This window comes from Erinaceus europaeus, chromosome 5 (assembly GCF_950295315.1).
Source record: "Erinaceus europaeus chromosome 5, mEriEur2.1, whole genome shotgun sequence".
Lineage (NCBI taxonomy): Eukaryota > Metazoa > Chordata > Mammalia > Eulipotyphla > Erinaceidae > Erinaceus > Erinaceus europaeus.
Window position 1 is genome coordinate 39,631,174 of NC_080166.1, and position 21,896 is coordinate 39,653,069.

A 21,896-nucleotide genomic window follows, 5' to 3' on the forward strand; every position below is an offset into this window, starting at 1 on the left:
GGTAGGTAGGAAGGAAGGAAGGAAGGAAGGAAGGAAGGAAGGAAGGAAGGAAGGAAGGAAGGAAGGAGGAAGGTAGGTAGGAAGGAAGGAAGGAAGGAGGAAGGTAGGTAGGTAGGAAGGAAGGAAGGAGGAAGGTAGGTAGGTAGGAAGGAAGGAAGGAAGGAAGGAAGGAAGGAAGGAAGGAAGGAAGGAAGGAGGAAGGTAGGTAGGTAGGAAGGAAGGAAGGAAGGAAGGAAGGAAGGAAGGAAGGAAGGAAGGAAGGAAGGAGAAAGGTAGGTAGGAAGGAAGGAAGGAAGGAAGGAAGGAAGGAAGGAAGGAAGGAAAGAGGCAGCTGAAGGATACCTACTTCTCAGCACAAGAAAAATCTGTTGTCATTTGTTGTAATCATAATGATTTGAATTTTCAGAAGAACTTTTTCAATCAATTGACTAATTCACAAATTAATGAACTAATTATTGTTTGAGGATCTGTTTTTTCATCACTTTGCATCATGTTGGGATACTGGGGTTACAGAGACGCAGGCAGGATGTTCCAGCTCACAATCTCATAGGCACAAAGAAATGGGAATACTCATGAAGTGAGGACATTTTTTTTCCAGAAATAAATGACTGTTCTTTTCAAAAAATATTTATTTATTCCCTTTTGTTGCCCTTGTTTTACTGTTGTAGCTATTGTGGTCATTGTTGGATAGGACAGAGAGACATGGAGAGGGGAGGGGAAGACAGAGAGGGGGATTGAAAGATAGACACCTGCAGCAGACCTGCTTCACTGCTTGGCTTGTGAAGCAACTCCTCTGCAGGTGGGGAGCCAGGGGCTTGAACCAGGATCCTTATGCCAGTCCTTGTGCTTTGCACCACCTGCACTTAATCCCCTGTGCTACCACCCAACTCCTAACTCTGTTTCTTCTACTGAAATACCGAATTTATACAGAAGAGTTACTCCTTGGGTAACTGGATATAAGCTTAACATTTCCATTAGAGGATATTCATATTTATCCTGCTACAAAAGAAATCTAACTTTCATAATACCATCATGCAAATATTTGCCTTATATGTGAGATGTCAGCAGAATTTTTTTATAGATTATGACCATTACAAAGTATTAGTATACACCAAAATTTATCACATCTAATTAATTTATATTAATAGTAATAACTAAATATTATATATTTAACATGTATTATGAATTTTTAAAATTAAAAGTCATTGTTTTTCTGGAGAGGTTGCACACCATACTTTCATTCTTGAGGCCCTAGAGGATCCAACCCTTCACCACCAGATTTAAAGGCAAAAAGAAGTTTTATTCACTTATGTCTATGAGAAAGATGGCAAACACACAGCCAGAGAGACTAAATCACTGCTCTGCTCTGCTATGTGGTGGTGAAGGACATTATTTTAACACCAAGTCAGTCAGGGCTCTTAGCTTTAAGAAACAGAAATTTACTTTAGTTAATCTGAGTTTAAAGGAAATGCATTGAAAGCTATTAGAGGACTGGGAGAATATCTGAGAAGGCCAATGTTGGAGGCACAGAATTTGGTTCTTTTCTCTGCTTTTGGAACCTCCAGGAACTGAAAATAGCCTCCTCCAGGGGCTCCAAGATAGACTCAGCAATGGTACACAGCCTCATCATTGAAAGCTGAATAAAAAGCAGGTCTGCTTTATATCTTAATACTTTTTCAGCCACCAAATTACAGGTGCTACCATGACGCCAACCTGACTTTCCTGGGCAGATGAACTCACCACTGTACCCTGGAACCCCACCTCTCCAGAGCTCTGCCCCAATAGGGACAGATAGAAACAGGCTGGGAGTATGGATCAACCTTTTGCCAAATCTCATATCTAGCAGAGATGCAATTACAGAAGCCAGACCTTCCATCTTCTGCACCCCATAATGATCCTGAGTCCATGCTCCCAGAAGGATGAAGAATAGGAAAGCTTCCAATGGAGGGGATAGTATACAGAACTCTGGTGTTGGGAACTGTACCACTTATCCTACAGTGTTGTTGATCGTTATGAAAAATGAAAAAAGAAAAAAAAAGGCAGGCCTGGAACCTGTGGTTGGTGACAGTTACTCCTAGCTCATTTACGTAGGCTTTATCAATTGGGAAGTGAAGAAAATAACAGCTGCTGTACTCACTTTCTACAATCAGAGGCAGGGTTTGCCTCACACAGTTGGACATTCCCTAAATACAGAACAGAGGTTCTGCACTAGGTAAGAAGAAAAGAAGAATCCATTAGAAAACAAAGATAAAGTTTAAGGAGAAGGACACACTTACTATGATAGGATTCTTTCATAGGACTCTGCTGATTAGAGAGGGTGTTTCCTGGCAGAGAAATCAGATATTAAAAGTGATGGAATAAAGATAGATTTTGTACTACTTGGAGAGTTTCAAATATAGTAGGTGATGTCTCCTTATCTGTCTCAATTGAACACAATGCCATGTAGATCTTTACCAATGGAATTTAGAAAATAAAAATGACAATGTCATATATAGAAAGGTATATAGACATAGATAAATATATATATATATATATATCTTGCACATTTATTTTAATTTAAAATGTATGTCTATTCTTCATTTTGTTATAAGGTAATAGTTAATGACTGCCACCTCTCCAGATTCAAAGGAGGTCTCGAAACTTTACATCAGGCTCAACCTGACACTGTTGACTGGCTACGAAAGAAGGGCAAACGCTAGAAGAAGAAGTTATTTCTTTATGTGCCTTTTCATTGATTATAGTTTCATATTGCCTGTCTGTCTTAGGTAACATATGGCACAGCATATCACCCAATATGCTATTATGCTTTCTTTAAAATAACTTTCAGAAAAAATTTGGTATAGTCAGCCTGTAGTAGGGGCTTCACTACTCCAGGTCTACTTTTTCATATAGAAAGACAGAGACAGAGACAGAGAGATAGGGGGGAAAAGGGGAAAATAACACAGCACTGATTTTTTCTCTAGTGCAGTGGGGATAACCTTGATCTCGGGTTGTATAGATGAAAAGGCAGGCAAACCATCCAAGTGAACTATCTTGCTGGCTGTTAGCATCACTTTTCTAAGTTAGTAAGCTAGCAATATTTTTTCCACATGCCTTTATCTTCTCAAACTATCCACATTAGTTCTCATGGCTCAGTGTTAGTCTTTATTTTATTTTAATCCTTGTAGTTTATCAAATGCTTAATATAAATATAATACCAAGTCTGGCAGGCCCTTGAGTTGGGTGAGTTTGTTTTATTGTGGGCATAGGTTGTTCAAAGGGATAACCAGTGAGCAGTCATGACTCAACATGGATCTCATTGTAGCTCTCAGAGAAAATAGAGAGGGTTCAATCAGCAGAGATTTGGGAAAGAAGCCATTTGTAAACTTCTACACAGCTGTCCAGGGAGTTTGTCAAGCAGTAGCTAAGATGACTCTTGGCTCAATTGGTGGGGGTCAGCATGACGATTTAAGAAGTTTTCATTTAGTCTTCAAGGAATGGAACTACTTGGGAAAGTTTTATTTTATTATTATTTCATTGCTGCAGCTAGCTTCAAATCCTTCATACAGAATAAATGAGAGAGACAGGGTAAGAGACTACTACAGAAAGTCCTTCTCCCCACAGAATACTCCAATTTAGGTGAACTAAATTGTCTGGTTTTTGGGAGAACCTTAACCAGTGTTAATGATATAATAAAATTTATGTGTGTTTCAGGGTTTATAAAGGAATATTGATTCAAGTAGTATAAATAAACAGTTTTGACATTTCAACTGTTTTTCTCAAAAGTATTTGGCTGAATTGTTCTTTCTGAAGAAGATTGCTACCAATTTTAATTATCAAAACTTAAATTAATCCTGCTTTAAAATTTAATCTCATCACACACATCCCCATTATAGATAGTTTATGAGAAGAGATACTTGAGAAGGAAGAAAAATTATGGCTTGTGTTATTCTTCCTACTCTTCCTCTTTCTCTTCTCTCTCCTTCCTTTACTCTCTCCCTGTACCCCTTCAACTTCCACTCTACCCATCCCTCTCCTTTGACTTGTACTGCTCAGGAATCTGAGCATGACTTAAATGATTATGATTTCTCCACAAGACTATAGTCAAAGTATCTACTATGGCTAGCTTCCCTTACAAAAACTCAATTTGTGGTGAATCTTCAGAGTTTACTTAGAATGTCAACATAATTTACTTCATTTTGTCTAGAAGATTGAGAGACCAGACTTCTTGCTGATAGTCGTCATCAGTTTCTGGAGTTCACTTGGAATTCCTTGTCATGTCTTTCTAGCAATATAGCATATTATTTCTTCAAAGTCAACAAAAAGTAAACAATGATTTCAATGCTCATTGCTTAAGGAGTGGCCTCGCTTCACTTTTTCCATATACTTGTTTATTATAAGAAGATTTCAGTCTCACACTCACACTGCTCTTTTTCTGCTCTTTCATCCCTCCTTGCCTTTTCTCCTCTTTCACCTTCCTCCTCTCATCCTCATGTTTGCCTTCTAATCTTTATTCTCTTTATATTTCTAATATTTATTTAAAACTAAGAAAGAGTATTGGAGATATTACTTTTTAATTTAATTCTTACTATCTTCTCCATTGATTGCCATTGCTTCTCTGGCTAACTCTTACTTGACATTACTTTGTTCTGTATATCTGGAATTAAACATTGAATGGGTGTTTGCTTATATATACAATATGCATATTTAGCTAATTATTTAATACAGTTCTTAGTGCAGATTTCCAGGTCATCTTCTCTCCCCTTGTTCTCTTTGAATTCCACAGTATTTTTCACTGGGATACTCTGGTCTAAGAACTAAAATGTTTGATTCAATTAATTCAGCATGGAGTTTAAATATATATTCCAATTTGAAAAGACCCCCAACTAATTTAAATGTGAAATTTGGTTTGAGAATCATTGTATAAAGATCACTTATGCCATGAAGATTTGGCTAATAATTTTTTTATTTATTTATTTTTCCCTTTTGTTGCCCTTGTTGTTTTTTTATTGTTGTGGTGGTTATTATTGTTGTTGATATTGATGTTGTTGTTAGATATGACAGAGAAATGGAGAGAGGAGGGAAAGACAGAGAGGAGGAAAGAAAGAAAGACACCTGCAGACCTGTGAAGTGACTCCCTTGAAGGTAGGGAGCCGGGGGCTCGAACCTGGTTTTTAGACCGGTCCTTGCACTTCATGATACATGTGCATAACCCACTGTTCTACTGTCCGACTCCTGGCAGTAATAAAATTTATGGTGGTTTGTGGGACATACTTCTTAGCTCAAATGTTGCATTTCTATAAGCAGGGATATGAGAGATATACATGTATCACACATGAGTCATAAGGTAGTAAAATGTTAATTACTAAAAAATATCAATGTTTTCATATTGCTAATTTTATAAACAGTGAAATGTTGTTTCATTAACAGCTTACAAGCATTGATATATCTGAAAATGACCTCTTTATATTCACTATTACAAAGGTTCTCTGCTACAAGGCCATTCTTTGATTTTTTTTCTTTTTTTCTATCTAAATTATATTTTTCTAGATCTCTGTGTAGCTGGCTCCTTCTTATTCTCCAGAACTTAATTTTTCCAACAGAGTCTCTCTTTACAGGAGCCTTTTATCTGTCTCCCTGTCACAACACTAAATACCTTATTTATTTCTGTTAGTCATATATTAATATCACTTTCCAATATTACAGTGTTGATTTCTTGCATGTTTTATCTCTTTTATTCTTGGAATAAGAATTGGGATTTAGTAAGTACTAGGAAATGCTGGCTGGGGAAAGAGAAGAAGAAAGATATTTCCTGGCATAGAGTAAGTTGTTACAAAAATCAATTCAGCTTGGTCTCTGGCTCATTTTTTGACATGATTGGCTTAGAGAACAAAAAACTAAATCCATCTCTGCCCCTGTTTGCTTCCTATATGACCCATCTTCTGTCCCCATCAGAAAGCTAATTTTAAGGAGGTCATTGGTGTTATCTCCACAGTAAAACACTTCAGTGGTTTGTTAGTATGACTTAGATGGATCTTGGTGATCCAGTATAATGTTTTTTTTTCTGGTTGTTGTAAAAAATTACCATATACTCAGTGATGTAAAATAGCACACACTGGTGATGATGATTGATGACGATAGGTCTGCGTTTTTCCATCACTCTGGCAGACATTTTCTTATTAATTTTTTAATTAATGATTTCATAATGATCAACAATATTGTGGGATAAGAGGAGTCAAACTCCACACAGTTCCTACCACCAGAGTTCAACAGCCCATCTCCCTCATTGGAAGTTCCCTATTTACCTCTCTGGGAGCATGGACTCAAGGTCATCATGGAGTGCAGAAAGTGGCAGGCCTGGATTCTATAACTTCTTCTCCACTGGACATGGGCATTGACAAGTTGAATCTAGCCTGTTTCTATCTTTTCCTAATGGGCTAGGGCTCTGAGGAGATGGGTTTCTAGGACTCATGGTTGTCTGCCCAAGGAAGTCAGGTTGATGTCATGGTAGCATCTGTGACTTGATAGCTGAAAAGTTTTAAGATATAAAGCAGAACAAAGTGTTTAGTAACCAGGAACCTAAAGATAAGAACATAGCGGATGAGATTTGGACTTGTTGGAAGAAGCTAGATTTGGACATGTTGGAAGAAGCTAGAAAGTCTAGTTTAGGTGTACTCCAAGGGTGCCATGACTTTAGTAATATTTGCCTGAGCCTGACAGCTAACATGCATTTGGGCTGAAAGTATTGTCTAGGAATATGGTGTCAGAGTTGGAAATGGGACTAAAAAGCTGGATCAGGGCAGAGAGTAGCTTCCAAATAAATACAGAGAGACAGAAAGAGAGAGAGAGAGAGAAGGAGAGAGAGAAAGGAGGAGAAGAAAGAAGGAGCAGGAGAAGAAGAATAAAAGAAGGTAGATGAGAATGAGGAGAAATACCTCATGTTAACATTTTGCACTTTAATGAGTGAACTATGCCCAAGATTCTGAATTTATTCCTTTACAGTGCTGGCAACCAGATTTCTAAAATGAGTCTTACAAGATTAAAATAAAGACATCAGCAGAACTATATTCTTATAGAGACTCTAGGGAAATGTCCTCTTCCTTGCCTTTTCCAGCTTCTAGAAGTCATCTCTATTCCTTAGCTGATAGCCTCTTCTGCCTTCAGTGTGGATTATTCCTACCTACCTCTATTTAATTAGCAGCACAATATCATCTCTCAGTCTGACACTTTTGCCCTATTCTTTTTTTAACCAGTAGATTCAACATTTAATTAACTAAATTTTGATAGAGATAGCAACAATAAATAAATAAGGACTAGTTTAAAGGAGCCTGAAGGAAAATTAACTACATATATATTTATATTTGTGAAATTTTAGAACACCAAAGATATAGTATTTACTATAGTAGACTATATATAGACTAACAGAGAAAATAATAGATATGGTATTGGTCTTGTCAATTATATTTCTCTTTATGTTTTTAAAGCCTTTGTTATTGCACCTAAAATCTATAGCATAAAAACATCCATAAAGGGGGTCCGGCGGTGGCACAGTGGGTTAAGTGCATGTGGCACAAAGCGCAGGGACCGGTATAAGGATCCCGGTTAGAGCCCCCAGCTCTCCACCTGCAGGGGAGTCGCTTCACAGGCTGTGAAGCAGGTCTGCAGGTGTTTATCTTTCTCTCCCCTTCTCTGTCTTCCCCTCCTCTCTCCATTTCTCTCTGTCCTAACAACGAATTGCATCAACAAGGGCAATAATAATAACCACAACGAAGCTACAAGGGCAACAAAAGGGGGGAAAAAATGGCCTCCAGGAGCGGTGGATTCATGGTGCAGGCACCTAGCCCAGCAATAACCCTGGAGGAAAAAATTAAAAAATTAAAAAAATAAATTAAAAAAAAATCCATAAAGTCACTATGGTCATGTATGAGAACATATCCACAGTTTCTTATAATTAAGATATAGATATGTTAAGGAGGTGGGAATATTGGTCAGCCTACTCTAACTCTTGCCTGCCTCTCTATTTTTACGTTTTGGTATATTCCTTCTCATGCCTGGGTTCCCTCCCCCCGTATATATATACATATATATATATATATATATATATATATATATATATATATGTGTGTGTGTGTGTGTGTGTGTGTGTGTGTATATATGTATTTTTTCTTCTTCCTTCCTTCTTTCTCCCTTTCTCTCTCTTTCTTCCTTTCTTCCTTCCTCCTTCACTCCTTCTCTCTCTTTCTCTCTCTCTCTCTCTTTCTTTTATTATTCCTTTCTTCCTTCTTCTTTTGTGTGTGTGATCATTGACCCTCATACATACTCCTCCTACTGTCTAGATATGTTTTACTTGTCCCTTGAGAATATCAAGGCATTACTTTTTCCAAATTTATTCTTACAGGAGGATAGAACATGATTCATCTGTGATTTTCTACTATGCCTTGTGCTTACCTCTATTGTCACTACACTAATTTGTAATACCCTAGAGCTTCTAAAGCTCTAGCAGCGATAAATACTACTTACTCAGTTTTACTAATTTCTTGCTGATTACTGCATCTAATGTCTAGAAAGTACTTAACAAACTTGAATGATGCTTTAAATATGTTTGCTTATCATTCAGAATGTAAGAATGCCAAGCTTTGATACTCAGACAGTAGCAGGTACTACAAACCTGGGAGAATAGCACATCTGGGGTGCCATGTGTAAGGAGTCAGTTACCTTCTCAGTCTACAGTTAACTCCCCAGCTGCATTTTTAACCACCATAACCACAAAAATGGGGAAATGATAAGATGGGGGGAGGTGAGGAGAAATTTTTGCAAAACTTAATTTTTCTGATGAATGTTTGCATTTAATTTTACTCATTTTTGTATTTTTAAATTTTTATATTCCCAATGAAGTATAACCCAAGTTCTGAATTTTAATAGTTTGTGGCATTTAGGTATATCTTGAGTGAGGCAGCTGTTTAGATGGAAAAAATGTAATGTATGAAGATTGGTGGGTATGAGAAATTCACTAGCACTTCTCAAGACACTGGTAAGAATTAAATGTGAAGCCATCAATGTGCAAAGCCCTTGAGGCTTAAAAAATATTTATTACACGTGTATCCATAAATTAGGGCAAAATGTATACCTTAAAGCAAAAGTGCATAATAATTTCCAGTGAGTCAATAAATGAAGTAAGCAAGTAGAAAGACCTAAAAAACACCATAAAGTACTTAATGAAATAGTTTCTACTTAGACATAGATACCCATCTCACCTACTTCCTATTACACTTCCCTTAGTTACTCCAAAGCTAACCTTATCAAAGTAAGGACTAAAAGTGCTGAATAAGGGCAAGAGACTGGCATACTTTAGTGATGACTCTTTAGTCACTATTAGGCCATCATCTGGGGCTATAGTCGAGGAATCCTGAGACTCCCACACAGAGATGATGGGCCCAGACCTCAAATAGATCCCTCTCTACATTGTTACTGGTCATCTCCATTAGGAACAACATAATGGACACCTTTATGGGCCCCCATAGGATCTTGCCCTCAATGTGGATCAACAATGGTAGAGAATTTTCTATCCCCCGAAGGGAGGCTGGATAATATAGTCTATCTACAATCTGAGGAAGATGGGTCCTGAAATTGGGGCAGCTTAGAACATTCCTACTCATGACCACAAGCTCAGACCTATAGGGAGACAAAGGTTACATAGGATCTTAAGCTGAATATGGGACACAGATCAAATCAATGAGGTCTACAATAAACAATATTTATATAGCTTTCTCATATTTGGGAGCTACTCTCTTCCCTGACCCAACTTTCTAGCCCTTTTTCCAGCCATGACAGCGTCTTCCCAGACAATAGCTTGGGTCCACCTGCATATAAGATGTCAGGCTCAGGCAAAAACTAGTATGGTCGTGGGCCCTTTAGAATATAACTAAAATAGACCTACAAGTTATCTTCAAAATAGAGACCGCCAAATATTCATCTGCAATATTCCAGCCTTTAGGTTCATGATTAGTCAGAAATTTGTTTGGCTTTATATGTTAACTATTTTTCAGTTACCAGGTTCCAGATACTACCATGATGCCAACTGGACTTCCCTGGGCAGACAACTCCATCAATGTGATCTGGATCCCTGCATCCTCAGAACTCTGCCTCACTAGAGAAGGAGAGAGTCAGGCTAGGAGTATGGATCGACATGCCAACACCCATTTTCAGCAGGGGAGTAATTACAGAAGCCAGACCTTCCACCTTCTGCGCCCATAATGATCCTGGGTCCATACTCCCAGAGGGTTAAAGAATAGGAAAGCTATCAAGGGAGGGGGTGGGATACAGAGTTCTGGTGGTGGGAATTGTGTGGAATTGTACCCCTCATATCCCATTATTTTGTCACTATTTCCTTTTTATAAATAAAAATTTTTTTAAAGAAGTTATTTATTTCAGCTGAATTCTGTATTAACTGTGAATCATGGAAACTGTGGAAGTAAATTTCTACTCTCATTAAATTTTTTCAGGGTCCAGAAAAATTATCCAAAGTTCTTTTGTTGTTGTTGTTTGGTTGGTTGTAGAGTTAACATATTTTGATTTAATGGAGGAAGTCAAATTTCATCTATTTTTTTTCTTTAGGGGGGGGATTTAATAGATTATAGGGTAATTGTTGACACATGGGTATAATTTATCATCTACCAGCAAAATCTTTGTGCAAAACATTTTCATCTCAAACTTGGGTCTTTTCCCACCACTGTGTACCAGGATCCTAATGCCCTTTTCACTCTCTCTCATGCCCTCTGTATCCAGAGTCCCTTGGTTTAGTGCAATACACCAAATCCAATCCAAGTTTTATTTTGTATTTTCCATTTCTTTTGTTGTTTTTCGTTAAGTATCATCTATGAAGAGATCATCCTTCTCATTATTTTTTATATTTATTTATTTACTTCCCTTTTTGTTGACCTTTTTGTTTTTTATTGTGTTTTAGTTATTATTATTTGTTGTTGTTATTGCTGTCATCATTCTTAGATAGGACAGAGAGAAATGGAGAGAGAAGGGGAAGACAGAGAGGTGGAGAAAAGATAGACACCTGCAGACCTGCTTCACCACCTGTGAAGCGACTCCCCTGCAGGTGGAGAGCCGGGGGCTTGAACCGGGATCCTTACGCCAGTTCCTGGTTTTGCGCCACATGCACTTAACCTGCTGCACTACCACCACCCAACTCCCTCTTTTCATTATTTTTAAGGCTTGTTTTTTTCTATTTTAATTGATAGGACTGAGATAAATTGAAAGGGTAGGTGAGATAGAAAAGTAGAGAGAAAAAACTGACATGTACAGACTTACTTCACTGCTTTAGAAATGCCACTGCTCCTAGAGGTGGGGAACTGGGGCTCAAACCCAGGTCTTTCTGCATAGTAATGTGTGCACTTAATCAAATGTGCCATCACCTGGCACAGAATCTTGTTCAGTTTTACTTCTATCACTTAACATTATTTCTTCAAGTTCCATCCAAGATGAGACGTATAACTTTTCCTTTAGTAATAGCATATTAGTTGATGTAGCGACAACTCTTGTTGACAAATGGCAAATAATCAGAAAAAGTTTTATAGTAAACTAAAGACAGTGAACCTGAGGAGTGATTATTTTAATCAGATATAATTAAAAGTTAAAGAAGTTCTGTAGCATGAAGTTGACACATACGCTGCAAAATACATATATTTTTTTATTTAAGAAAGGAGACACTAACAAAATCATAGGATAGGGGCTACAACTCCACACAACTCCCACCACCCATTCTCCATATCCCATCTCTTCCCCAATAGCTTTCCCATTCTCTATCCCTCTGGGAGCATGAACCCAGGGTCATTGTGGGTTGCAGAAGGTGCAAGGTCTGGCTTCTGTAATTGCTTCCCCGCTGAACATAGGTGTTGACTGGTCTATCCATACTCCCAGTATGCCTCTCTCTTTCCCTAGTAGGGTGAGTCTCTGGGGAAGGGGAGCTCCAGGGCACATTGGGGAGGGGTCTTCAGTCCAGGGAAGCCTGGCCATCATCCTGATGGCATCTGGAACCTGGTGGCTAAAAAGAGAGTTAACATACAAAGCCAAACAAATTGTTGAAGAATCATGGACCCAAAGGTTGGAAGAGTGGAGATGAAGTTGGGGGATACTCACTGCAAACTCTAGTGCCCTAGTTTACGGATACTTGTGAACATATGCTCTGTCCCTTGGAACCTAGTCTGTTTTGGGACTTTGTTAGGAAGTGAACCACCTGGGATGGAATTAGAGAATATTATGAAAGGAAAGGTCTTACCCAACTGATGAAGCTGAAGGGTTGTTGTTCCACACCTGAAATTTCTGGATACAGTCTGAAGTGAAGCATGCTGGGGTGGCACTCGTTGTGTTGATTAGGTTGCGATCAGCAGATGCAATATTATTTGATAAGAATTGGGAGAAGCATACGGGAAATTGGGCCCTACAATAGGGTCCCAGGACTGGGGGAAGTTTAGGCTCCATAGTGGAAATGTGAGGTTTCTGCTGTCTTAGGGTTCAAGAAGACAATAGATAGTTATTGCTATCATCACATTATTTGATAATTGGGTAAACTTTGAAAAAGTCCCTTTGTTAGACATACAATCAATTTTTCCCTCTCTCATATTAATTAAATAGTGATTTATATGACTACAATTTAATAGGTGTGTACATAAACACCATTCCCATCACCAAAAGATTGTATCCCATCGCACCCACCCACCCTCACCCCCCACCGGCCCAGGAAGCCGCATGTCCACCCTGCCCCTCGCCATTTACTTTGGTGCCCTACTTTCAATTTAGTCATATCCTGCTTTTAGTTTCCCTTTCTGATCTTCTTTCTCAACTTCTGTTGATGAGTGGGATCATCCCATACTCATCTTTATATTTCTGACTTAGCTCACTTAACATAATTCCTTCTAGCTCTGACCAAGATGGTTCAGAGAAGTTGAGAATATTGTTCTTAGTACCTGCATAGTATTCCATTGTGTATATATACCACAGCTTTCTCAGCCACTCATCTGTTGTTGGGCACCTGGGTTGCTTCCAGGTTTTAGCTACTATGAATTGTGCTGCTATGAACATAGGAATACACACCTCTTTTTGGTTGGGTGTTATGGAGTCCTTGGGGTATATCCCCAGGAGAGGAATTACTGGGTTATATTGAAGGTCCATGTCTAGCCTTGTGAGAGTTCTCCAGACTGCTCTCCACAGAGGCTGGACCAATTTACATTCCCACCAGCAGTGCAGAAGGAATCCTCTGTCCCCATAGCCTCTCCAGCATTTGTTGCTGCTGTCCTTTTTGATGTATGCCATTCTTACAGGGGTGAGGTGGTATCTCAATGTTGTCTTTATTTGCATTTCTCTGACAATCAGCAACTTGGAGCAGTTTTTCATATGTTTGTTAGCCTTCTGGATCTCCTCTGGAGTGAATGTTCTGTTCATTTCCTCTGCCCATTTTTGAATGGGGTCATTTGCTTTTTTGGTGCTAAGTTTGCTGAGTTCTTTGTATATTTTGGTGATTAGTTTCTTGTCTGATATATGGCATGTGAAGATCTTCTCTAATTCTGTGAGGGGTCTCTTTGTTTTTGAGACAGTTTCTTTGTGCAGAAGCTTTTCAATTTGATATAGTCCCATTTGTTTGTTTCTGCTTTAGTCTTCCTTGCAATTGGGCTTGTTTCATCAAAGATGTCCTTGAGGTTTAGGTGGGAAAGTATTTTACCAATGTTTTCCTCTAAGTATTTGATTGTTTCTGGTCTGAAATTCAGGTCTTTAATCCATTTGGAGTTGATTTTTTATTCTGGTGAGATAAAGTGGTTCAGTTTCATTCTTCTGCATATTTCAACCCAATTTTCCCAGCACCATTTATTGAAATGAGCCTCCTTCTTCCATTTAAGACTTTGGGCCCCCTTATCAAAGATTAGCTGTCCATAGGTGTGGGGGTTTAGTTCTGGGCTTTCAATTCTGTTCCACCAGTCTGTGTGCCTATTTTTGTTCCAGTACCATGTTGTTTTGATTGTGATGGTTTTATAATAAAGCTTGAGGTCTGGGAGTATGATACCTCCATTTCTGTTTCTTTTCCTCAAGATGGTTTTGGCAATTCTAGGTGTTTTCTGGTTCCAGATAAATTATTGTAGTTTTTGTTGTATTCCCTTAAAGATGCTTGGTGGAACTTTGATGGGTATTGCATTAAATTTGTATATGGCTCTGGGGAGAATATTCATTTTGATGATATTTATTCTTCCAATCCATGAGCATGGACTGTCTTTCCATTTCTTGCTATCAGTTTCTATTTCCTTAAATAGGGACTCATAGTTTTCAGTATACAAGTCTTTCAATTCTTTGGTCAGTTTTACTCCTAAGTATTTTATTGCTTTTGCTGCAACAGTGAATGGGAATGATTTCTGGATGTCTTCTTCTTCAGATGTAGTGTTGGCAGAAAGAAATGCCACTGATTTTTGTACATTTGTTTTGTAGCCTGACACATTGCTATATTGCCTAATAACTTCCAGTGGTTTTCTGCTGGAGTCTTTAGGTTTTTCTATGTATACTATCATATCATCTGCAAATCGTGAGAACTTGACTTTTTCCCTTCCAATCTGTATTCCTTTGATTTCTTTCTCTTGCCTGATTGCTATGGCAAGAACTTCCAATACTATATTGAAGACTAATGGTGACAGTGGACAGCCCTGTCTAGTCCCTGATCTGAGGGGGAATGCTTACAGCTCCTGTCCATTGAGTATGATGTTGGCTATAGAATGGATTCCACTATCTTGAGGAATTTCCCATCTATTCCCATTTTTTGTAGAGTTTTGAGCATGAATGGGTGTTGGATTTTTTCAAAGGCTTTCTCTGCTTCTATTGAGATAATCATGTGTTTTTTGGTTTTGCTTTTATTGATGTGGCGAATGACATTGATTGACTTACAGATGTTGAACCAGCCTTGCATTCCTGGGATAAATCCCACTTGGTCGTGATGAACAATCTTTTTGATATATTGCTGTATCCGGTTGGCCAAGATCTTGTTGGCCAAGATCTTGTTGGCCAAGATATTTTGGCATCTATGTTCATCAGAGATATTGGTCTGTAGTTTTCCTTTTTGTTGTATCCCTCTCTGCTTTTGGTATCAGGGTGATGTTGGCTTCATAGAAGGTGGAAGGGAATGTTCCTGTTTCTTTGATCTTATGGAAAAGCTTTAGGAGTATGGGTATTAACTGTTTCCTGAATGTTTTGTAGAATTCGTTTGCGAAGCTATCTGGTCCAGGACTTTTGTTGTTGGGGAGATTCTTAATTACGGTTTCAATTTCTTTGTCTGTGAATGGTGCATTTAGGTTTTGTAGTTCTTGTTGGTTCAGTTTTGAAAGGACATATGTTTTTAGGATTTCTTCCATTTCTTTCAGATTTGCTAGCTTGGTGGTGTATAACTCTTCATAGAAGTTTTGCATCATTTTCTTGATTTCTGTGGCGTCAGTTGTGATATCTATTGTATCCTTTAAAATTCTATTCATTTGAGTCTTCTCCTTTTTTTTTTTTTTAGTGAGCCTGACTAGGTGTTTATCAATCTTGTTTAATTTTTTAAAGAACCAACATTTGGCTTCATTGATCTTTTGGATGGTTCTCTTATTTTCGATGTTGTTTATTTCTGCTCTAATTTTAGTGATTTCTGTCCTTCTGGTTGATTGCTTTAGGGTTCCTTTGTCCCTCTTCCTCTAAGGAAGAAAAGTAAGTTTGTTTATTTGGGATTTTCTTGTTCTTTAATATGTGACTCTATGGCTATGAGTTCCTTTCAGTACTGCTTTAGCTGTGTTCCAAAGATTTTGTATAGCTTGTGTCTTCATTTTCATTTGTTTCCAGGTACCTTTGAATTTCTTGCTTCAGTGTCTCTCTGACCCAGTGGTTCTTAAGCAGTATGTTGTTTAGTTTCAAATTCTGTGTCTTTTAGTAATTTTCTGTTTGTTGTTAAATGTTAGCTTTACTCAGTGTGGTCTGAAAAGGTACTTGGGATGATTTCATTGCTCTTGAATTTGTTGATAATATCTTTGTGGCCTAACATGTTGTCTATTCTTCAGTATGTGTTTTGTGTATTTGAAAAGAATATGTAACCGTGTTTTTGGAGGGAAGACCTTGAAAATGACCAGGAGGTTTTGTCTGTCCATCTCTTCATTTAATTGTCCTATTTCTTTGTTGATTCTCTGCTTCAGTAATCTAAGTGTGAGATTAGGGTGTAAAAGTCTCCCACTATTATTTTATTAATATTTATGTATTTTTGTAGTTCTTAAAGTAGGTGTTTGATGTATTTAGATGGTCCCTCATTGGGTGCATATATGTTAATTGTTAAATCGTCTTGGTTGATAGATCCTCTAATCATTATGTAATGGCCTTGCCTATCTTTTATTACTTTATTTAATTTAAAGTCTATGGTGTCAGAGATACTAATATCTGTTCCTGCCTTTTTTTGTGGTCCATTAGCCTGTATGATAGTTTTCCATCCTTTCACTTTAAATCTGTGTTTGTCTTGTTGGATCAGGTGGGATTCTTGCAAGCAGCATATGGTTGGGTTGTGTTTTCTGATCCATCTTCCCACTTTGTGCCTTTTAATGGGTGAGTTTAAGCTATTGATATTTATTGATATTATGGATTTAATGTATTGTGGTGCCATTATTCAACATTTTTTATTTGATCTGTTATATGGTAAGTATTATGTTGATGTCTTGTTTATAAGAGGTCTTTTAGTACCTCTTTCAGGGCAGGTTTGCTGACGGTTGCCTCCTTTAACTGTTGTTTGTCTGAGAATGTTTTGATGCCTCCATCTAGTTTGAATGAAAGTTTAGCAGGATATATTATCCTTGGTTGAAACCCTTTCATTTAGGGCTCAATAGATATCTTGCCATTCTCTTCTGCTTTTAGAGTTTGAGTGGAGAAGTCTGATGATAATCTTATAGGTTTTCTCCTGTATGTGACTTTTTGTTTGTCTCTGGAAGCCTTTAGGATCCTTTCTTTATCCTTACCTCTTTTCTTTGTAACTGTGATGTGTCTTAGTGTCTTCAGGTCTGGTTTGATTCTGTTTGGGACTCTCTGGGCCTCTTAATCTTAAAGTCCTTTCTATTGTTTAGGTCTGGGAAGTTTTCTTTTATTATTTCCTCTAGAATGTTTACTTCCCCTTCCTCTCTTTCTTCCTCTGGTAGGCCAATTATACGAATGTTACTTCTTTTGAGATCATCCCATATGTCTCTGTTGTTGTTTTCAGTGTCTCTCAATCTCTTTTTGAGCTCTTTTTAGTTTTCTCTAGCTCATCTTCTGTCTGAGTAATTCTGTTTTCTGCTTCTGTTAGTCTGCTTTCCCTTCCCTCAGCTTCTTTTATCAGTTCAGTGGTAGTATTAGCTTGTTTTGCTGATTAAACTTTTAGTTAATCTATTTCAGCTTTTAGTTCTCTAATTACCTCAAGGTAGCTAGTATTCTTCTTGAGGGTCTCATCTCTTATTTCTATAATTCTCTAGCCCTTTCCTCCATAGTTGTATTCATTTCTGTCATTATTAGTTTTATTATTGCTTGCGTAATTTTCTTATCTATGGTTACTTCTGACTGATTTGGGGTTTCTTCTAGGATCCTGTCTTGATTCATTGTGGTTGCAGTTTTATTTGCTCTTGATTTAACCATTTTTTTATTGATGTGATTTTTATTTTTCTGTTCTGTCATTCTTCAGCTGTTGTGTTTTGAGTACAAGCCATGCTATACTAAATACCTTTATGATAAATGCCATCACCAAACTCAGAAATTACAATCATAGGAACTGAAGCAAGGATTGATGTAGTTTAACGAATACCAGTTAGCCAAACAACACATCCAGTCCAAGAAAAAATATCAACCAAATCCAAATGAAAGAGAAAGAGAAAGGAAAAAAGGCAAGGCAAAAATAGAGAATTATTCAAATCTACTGTCCTCTGTAAATTCTAGGGAAAGCAAGAGGAGAAAGGGAAGTAGAGACACACACACACAGAGTCCACTCTGAATTCAGAATAATTTCTGAATCAGCAAATTCAGAAATCAGAAGAAGGAGGAAGGAAGAAAACAAGACAAGAACAAGAAAAAAAGGAAAGAAAAAAAAGAGCAGTAAAGGAATGAGTTATTTCTTTTAATTAGGAGTAGGAAAAAAGGGGAGAGTGAATGGAAGAGGTAGAATGAAATTAGTTCTTCTCACAATATATAGGCCATCCAGTCACCTAGCAATGGAAGAAACAATAACAGTTAAGTTTGGTCAACCTGAAGAAGGAGGGGAGAAATGATGACACATATATAATAGTAATAATAAAATAGGATAGAGTAAAAAGCCCTATTCTGCACCTTGGTGGACTCAGGATTAACTCAGGCAGCCTGAGCAAAGACATCCAATTGTTAATAAACAAACACACAAAACTACAGGTTGTCTTTCCCAGGCAGAGGTGAGGCTCTGATTGGTAAGATATTTTGTCAACTAGAGCTCCTTCCACTTAGAAAAAAAAAAGAGAGAGAGAGAGAGAAATGGAAATAAAATAGGAGAAGAATTGGAATGACACCCCTGTTGAGCTAGGAATCTTGGTAAAGAAAAAAACTCAGCGGGGAGCCTGCTAGGAGCAGTTCTCCAGCCCCTGGGGTCTGGTTATGGAGTGGGCAGGAGGGGTGAGCTTCAGAAATATTCAGAAGATTTCCTTTCTTTTTCCTCCATTTTCTAACCCAAGATTGAGCCACAGGATGCTCCTTGGTGTCAGACTTAGGACCCCTTATTCACCGTCCTGCTGGTGGCCCAGTATCATACCCTATCTGGCCTCTGTTGTAGGAGCTCTGGCCAACAGCTGCCTCCAAGTCACCATCTTGGCTCTGTCCCCCCAGGAATATATGCTCTTAACCAGTTATGCCACTTCCCACCCACCCCCACATCAATTTTTGTATATTATTAATTCTGGGAAGTAAGGTTAAAGAGTATCTTTTCCTTATTCTGTTATATAAGCCTATGTATATTGATAGTATAGGAACAAGGAAATGTTAATTTAGAAGTAGAAATTCTAATAAAGTTTTAAAGAAATAACACATGTGAACACATTGCAATCAGAGAACTTAATGAAGTCTTGGTGTCTTTTAACTATTTTTAAAATTTGACTCTTCATATTGTCTGGATATGCAACCATTTCGCCTGCCAAAACTTATTATTTGGTTCCATCTAGTATCACCCTGTTTCTCTGATTCTATCTTTATTTCCATTTGAAAATTTATCTCAGAAACATAAAGTTTAAGATGACAAAAATTAAAATTAAGTGGTTTGGGTGGTGGCACAGTGAATAAAGCATTGGATTCTCAATCATGATGTCCTGAGTTCAGTCCCTGGCAGCACATGTACCAAAGTGATGCCTCATTCTTTCTCTATCTCCTCCTATTCTTCTAGTTAATAAACAAATAAAATCTTTAAAAATAGAAATAAAATATAAATAAGTAAACAGATAAACTATTTTTCAGTGGGGGGCGGAGCCAAGATGGCAACTGAGAAGGAGCTACTGGCCTGAGTACCGACGACAACTGCTGGAAACAGTAGGATTTTTTGCCTTCAGCAGGACATTGAATTCGGGGTCCCAGCTGGGACACCAAGGGGGTGAATATAGTTAGAATATAGAGGAAAAAATAAAGGAAAATTTTTATTATTCCTGAAGAGCCTGCTCACCCCCCCCCACCCCCCTACCCCTGTAACCAGACCCAGGGAGCCAGAGAGCTGCTCCTAGCAGTCTCCCCTGCTGAGCTTCTTTCTTTACCAAGATTCCTGGCCCAACAGGGGTTCTAATTCTATCCTATTCATTTCTGAAATCCTTGGCCCTTTTTATTTCAGTCTAAGTGGCCAATTGGATCTACAAAAGAGAAAGACTGCACTGAGGTGTTGTTTGTCTTTTTTGTCTTTGCATTTATTTGTTTGTTTATTTCTTTTACTTTCTCAACAATCAGCTGCCTCTGTTCAGACGGCTTGAGGCAAATTGGGACAGGTTTTTTACCCTGCTCTATTTTATTATCAATATTATATAAAGGTGTATCCCCTTCCCTCCCTCCTTTAAGCTGACCATAATTAACTCTTAGAGTGTTTTCCATTGCTAGGGGACTGGGCATATTATCCATTGCAGATGATATGATAGTATGCATAGAAAAACCTAAAGACTCCAGCAGAAAACTACTGGAAGTTATTAGGCAATATAGCAAGGTATCAGGCTACAAAAGCAATGTACAAAAATTAGTGGCATTTCTTTATGCCAACACTAAATCTGAAGAAGAAGACATCCAGAAATCACTCCCATTCACTGTTGCAGCAAAATCAATAAAATACCTAGGAGTAAAACTGACCAAAGAATTGAAAGACTTGTATACTGAAAACTATGAGTCACTACTCAAAGAAATAGAAACTGATAGCAAGAAATGGAAAGACATCCCATGCTCATGGATTGGAAGAATAAATATTATCAAAATGAATATTCTCCCCAGAGCAATATACAAATTTAATGCAATACCCATCGATGCTCCAGCAATCTTCTTTAAGAGAATAGAACAAAAACTCCAGTCCTTTATTTGGAACCAGAAAACATCTAGAATTGCCAAAACAATCTTGAGGAAAAGAGACAGAAATGGAGGCATCACACTCCCAGATATCAAATTATATTATAAGTCATCATCATGAAACAGCCTGATACTGGAACAAAAATAGGCACACAGACCAGTGGAACAGAATTGAAAGCCCAGAACTAAACCCTCACACCTATGGATTTCTAATATTTGATAAGGGGGCCCAAAGTATTAAATGGTTGAAGGAGGTTCTCTTCAATAAATGGTGCTGGGAAAACTGGGTTGAAACATGTAGAAGAATAAAGCTGAACCACCTTATATCACCAGAAAAAAAAAAAAAAAAACTCCAAATAGATCAAGAACCTGGATGTTAGACCAGAAACTATCAAATACCTAGAGGAAAACATTGGTGGAACACTCTCCCACCTAAACCTCAAGGGCATCTTTGATGAAACAAACCCAGTTTCGAGGAATACTAAAGCAGAAATATGACTACATCAAATTGAAAAGTTTATGCACAGCCTAAGAAACTATCATACAAACAAAGAGACCCCTCACAGAATGGGAGAAGATCATGAAGTGAATTGGAGGCAGTGGTACAAGCAGCAGCAGATCTGTTTCTGTCCTCTCCTCTCCAGTCCTCTCCTCTCCTCTCCTAGATCAACTAAGAATACCAAAGGAGAGCACCTGGGACTGAAAAAAGACAGAACTAGAACGACTTCAGGAACCCACCAAATGAGTGGTAAGTGCTAACACTTGTGGCTAGTGGTCAGCGATGAGCCTAGGGAGAGATTAAGTGGCTGGTAACAGTCCACCTCCAGTGTGTTCCACCAACAAGGGGACAGGTGAAGGTAGAAGAGGACTCCCCTGAGAATCACCAAGTGCAACTCTGAGTCTCCATTGCTACTGCCCTCAAAATCTGGAGCAACAGAAGGGAGGCCCTGGGCTGACACCAGGGGACAGAGAACTAACCAAGAAACTCAGGAGAAGACCTTTACCTCAGTGGCATAACAGTGGGGCTAAAGCAACCAGAAGGACAGAAATCACTAAAGTTTGGGCAGAAATCAATAACATTGAAAATAAGAAAATCATACAAAAGACCAACAAAAGTAAATGTTGGTTCTTCGAAAGACTGAACAAAATCAACAAACCTTTAACCAGACTCACAAAACAAAAAAGAGAGAAGACCCAAATAAATCAGGTCTTAAATGAAAGAGGAGCTATCACAACAGACACCGTAGAAATTCAACATATCATGTGAGGGTTCTATGAACAACCAAGATATGCTACCAAACTAGAGAACCTGGAAGAAATGGATGATTTCCTAGATACCTACAAACTTC

The 21,896-nt window shown here is 38.1% G+C and overlaps 1 protein-coding gene across 1 annotated transcript in view; it reads right to left on the reverse strand.

Annotated features, from left to right (window-relative positions):
- The window catches only part of CAPSL (calcyphosine like), a 91,989-nt gene that overhangs the window by 17,125 nt on the left and 52,968 nt on the right, over positions 1-21,896 (reverse strand). The window lies entirely within an intron of this gene.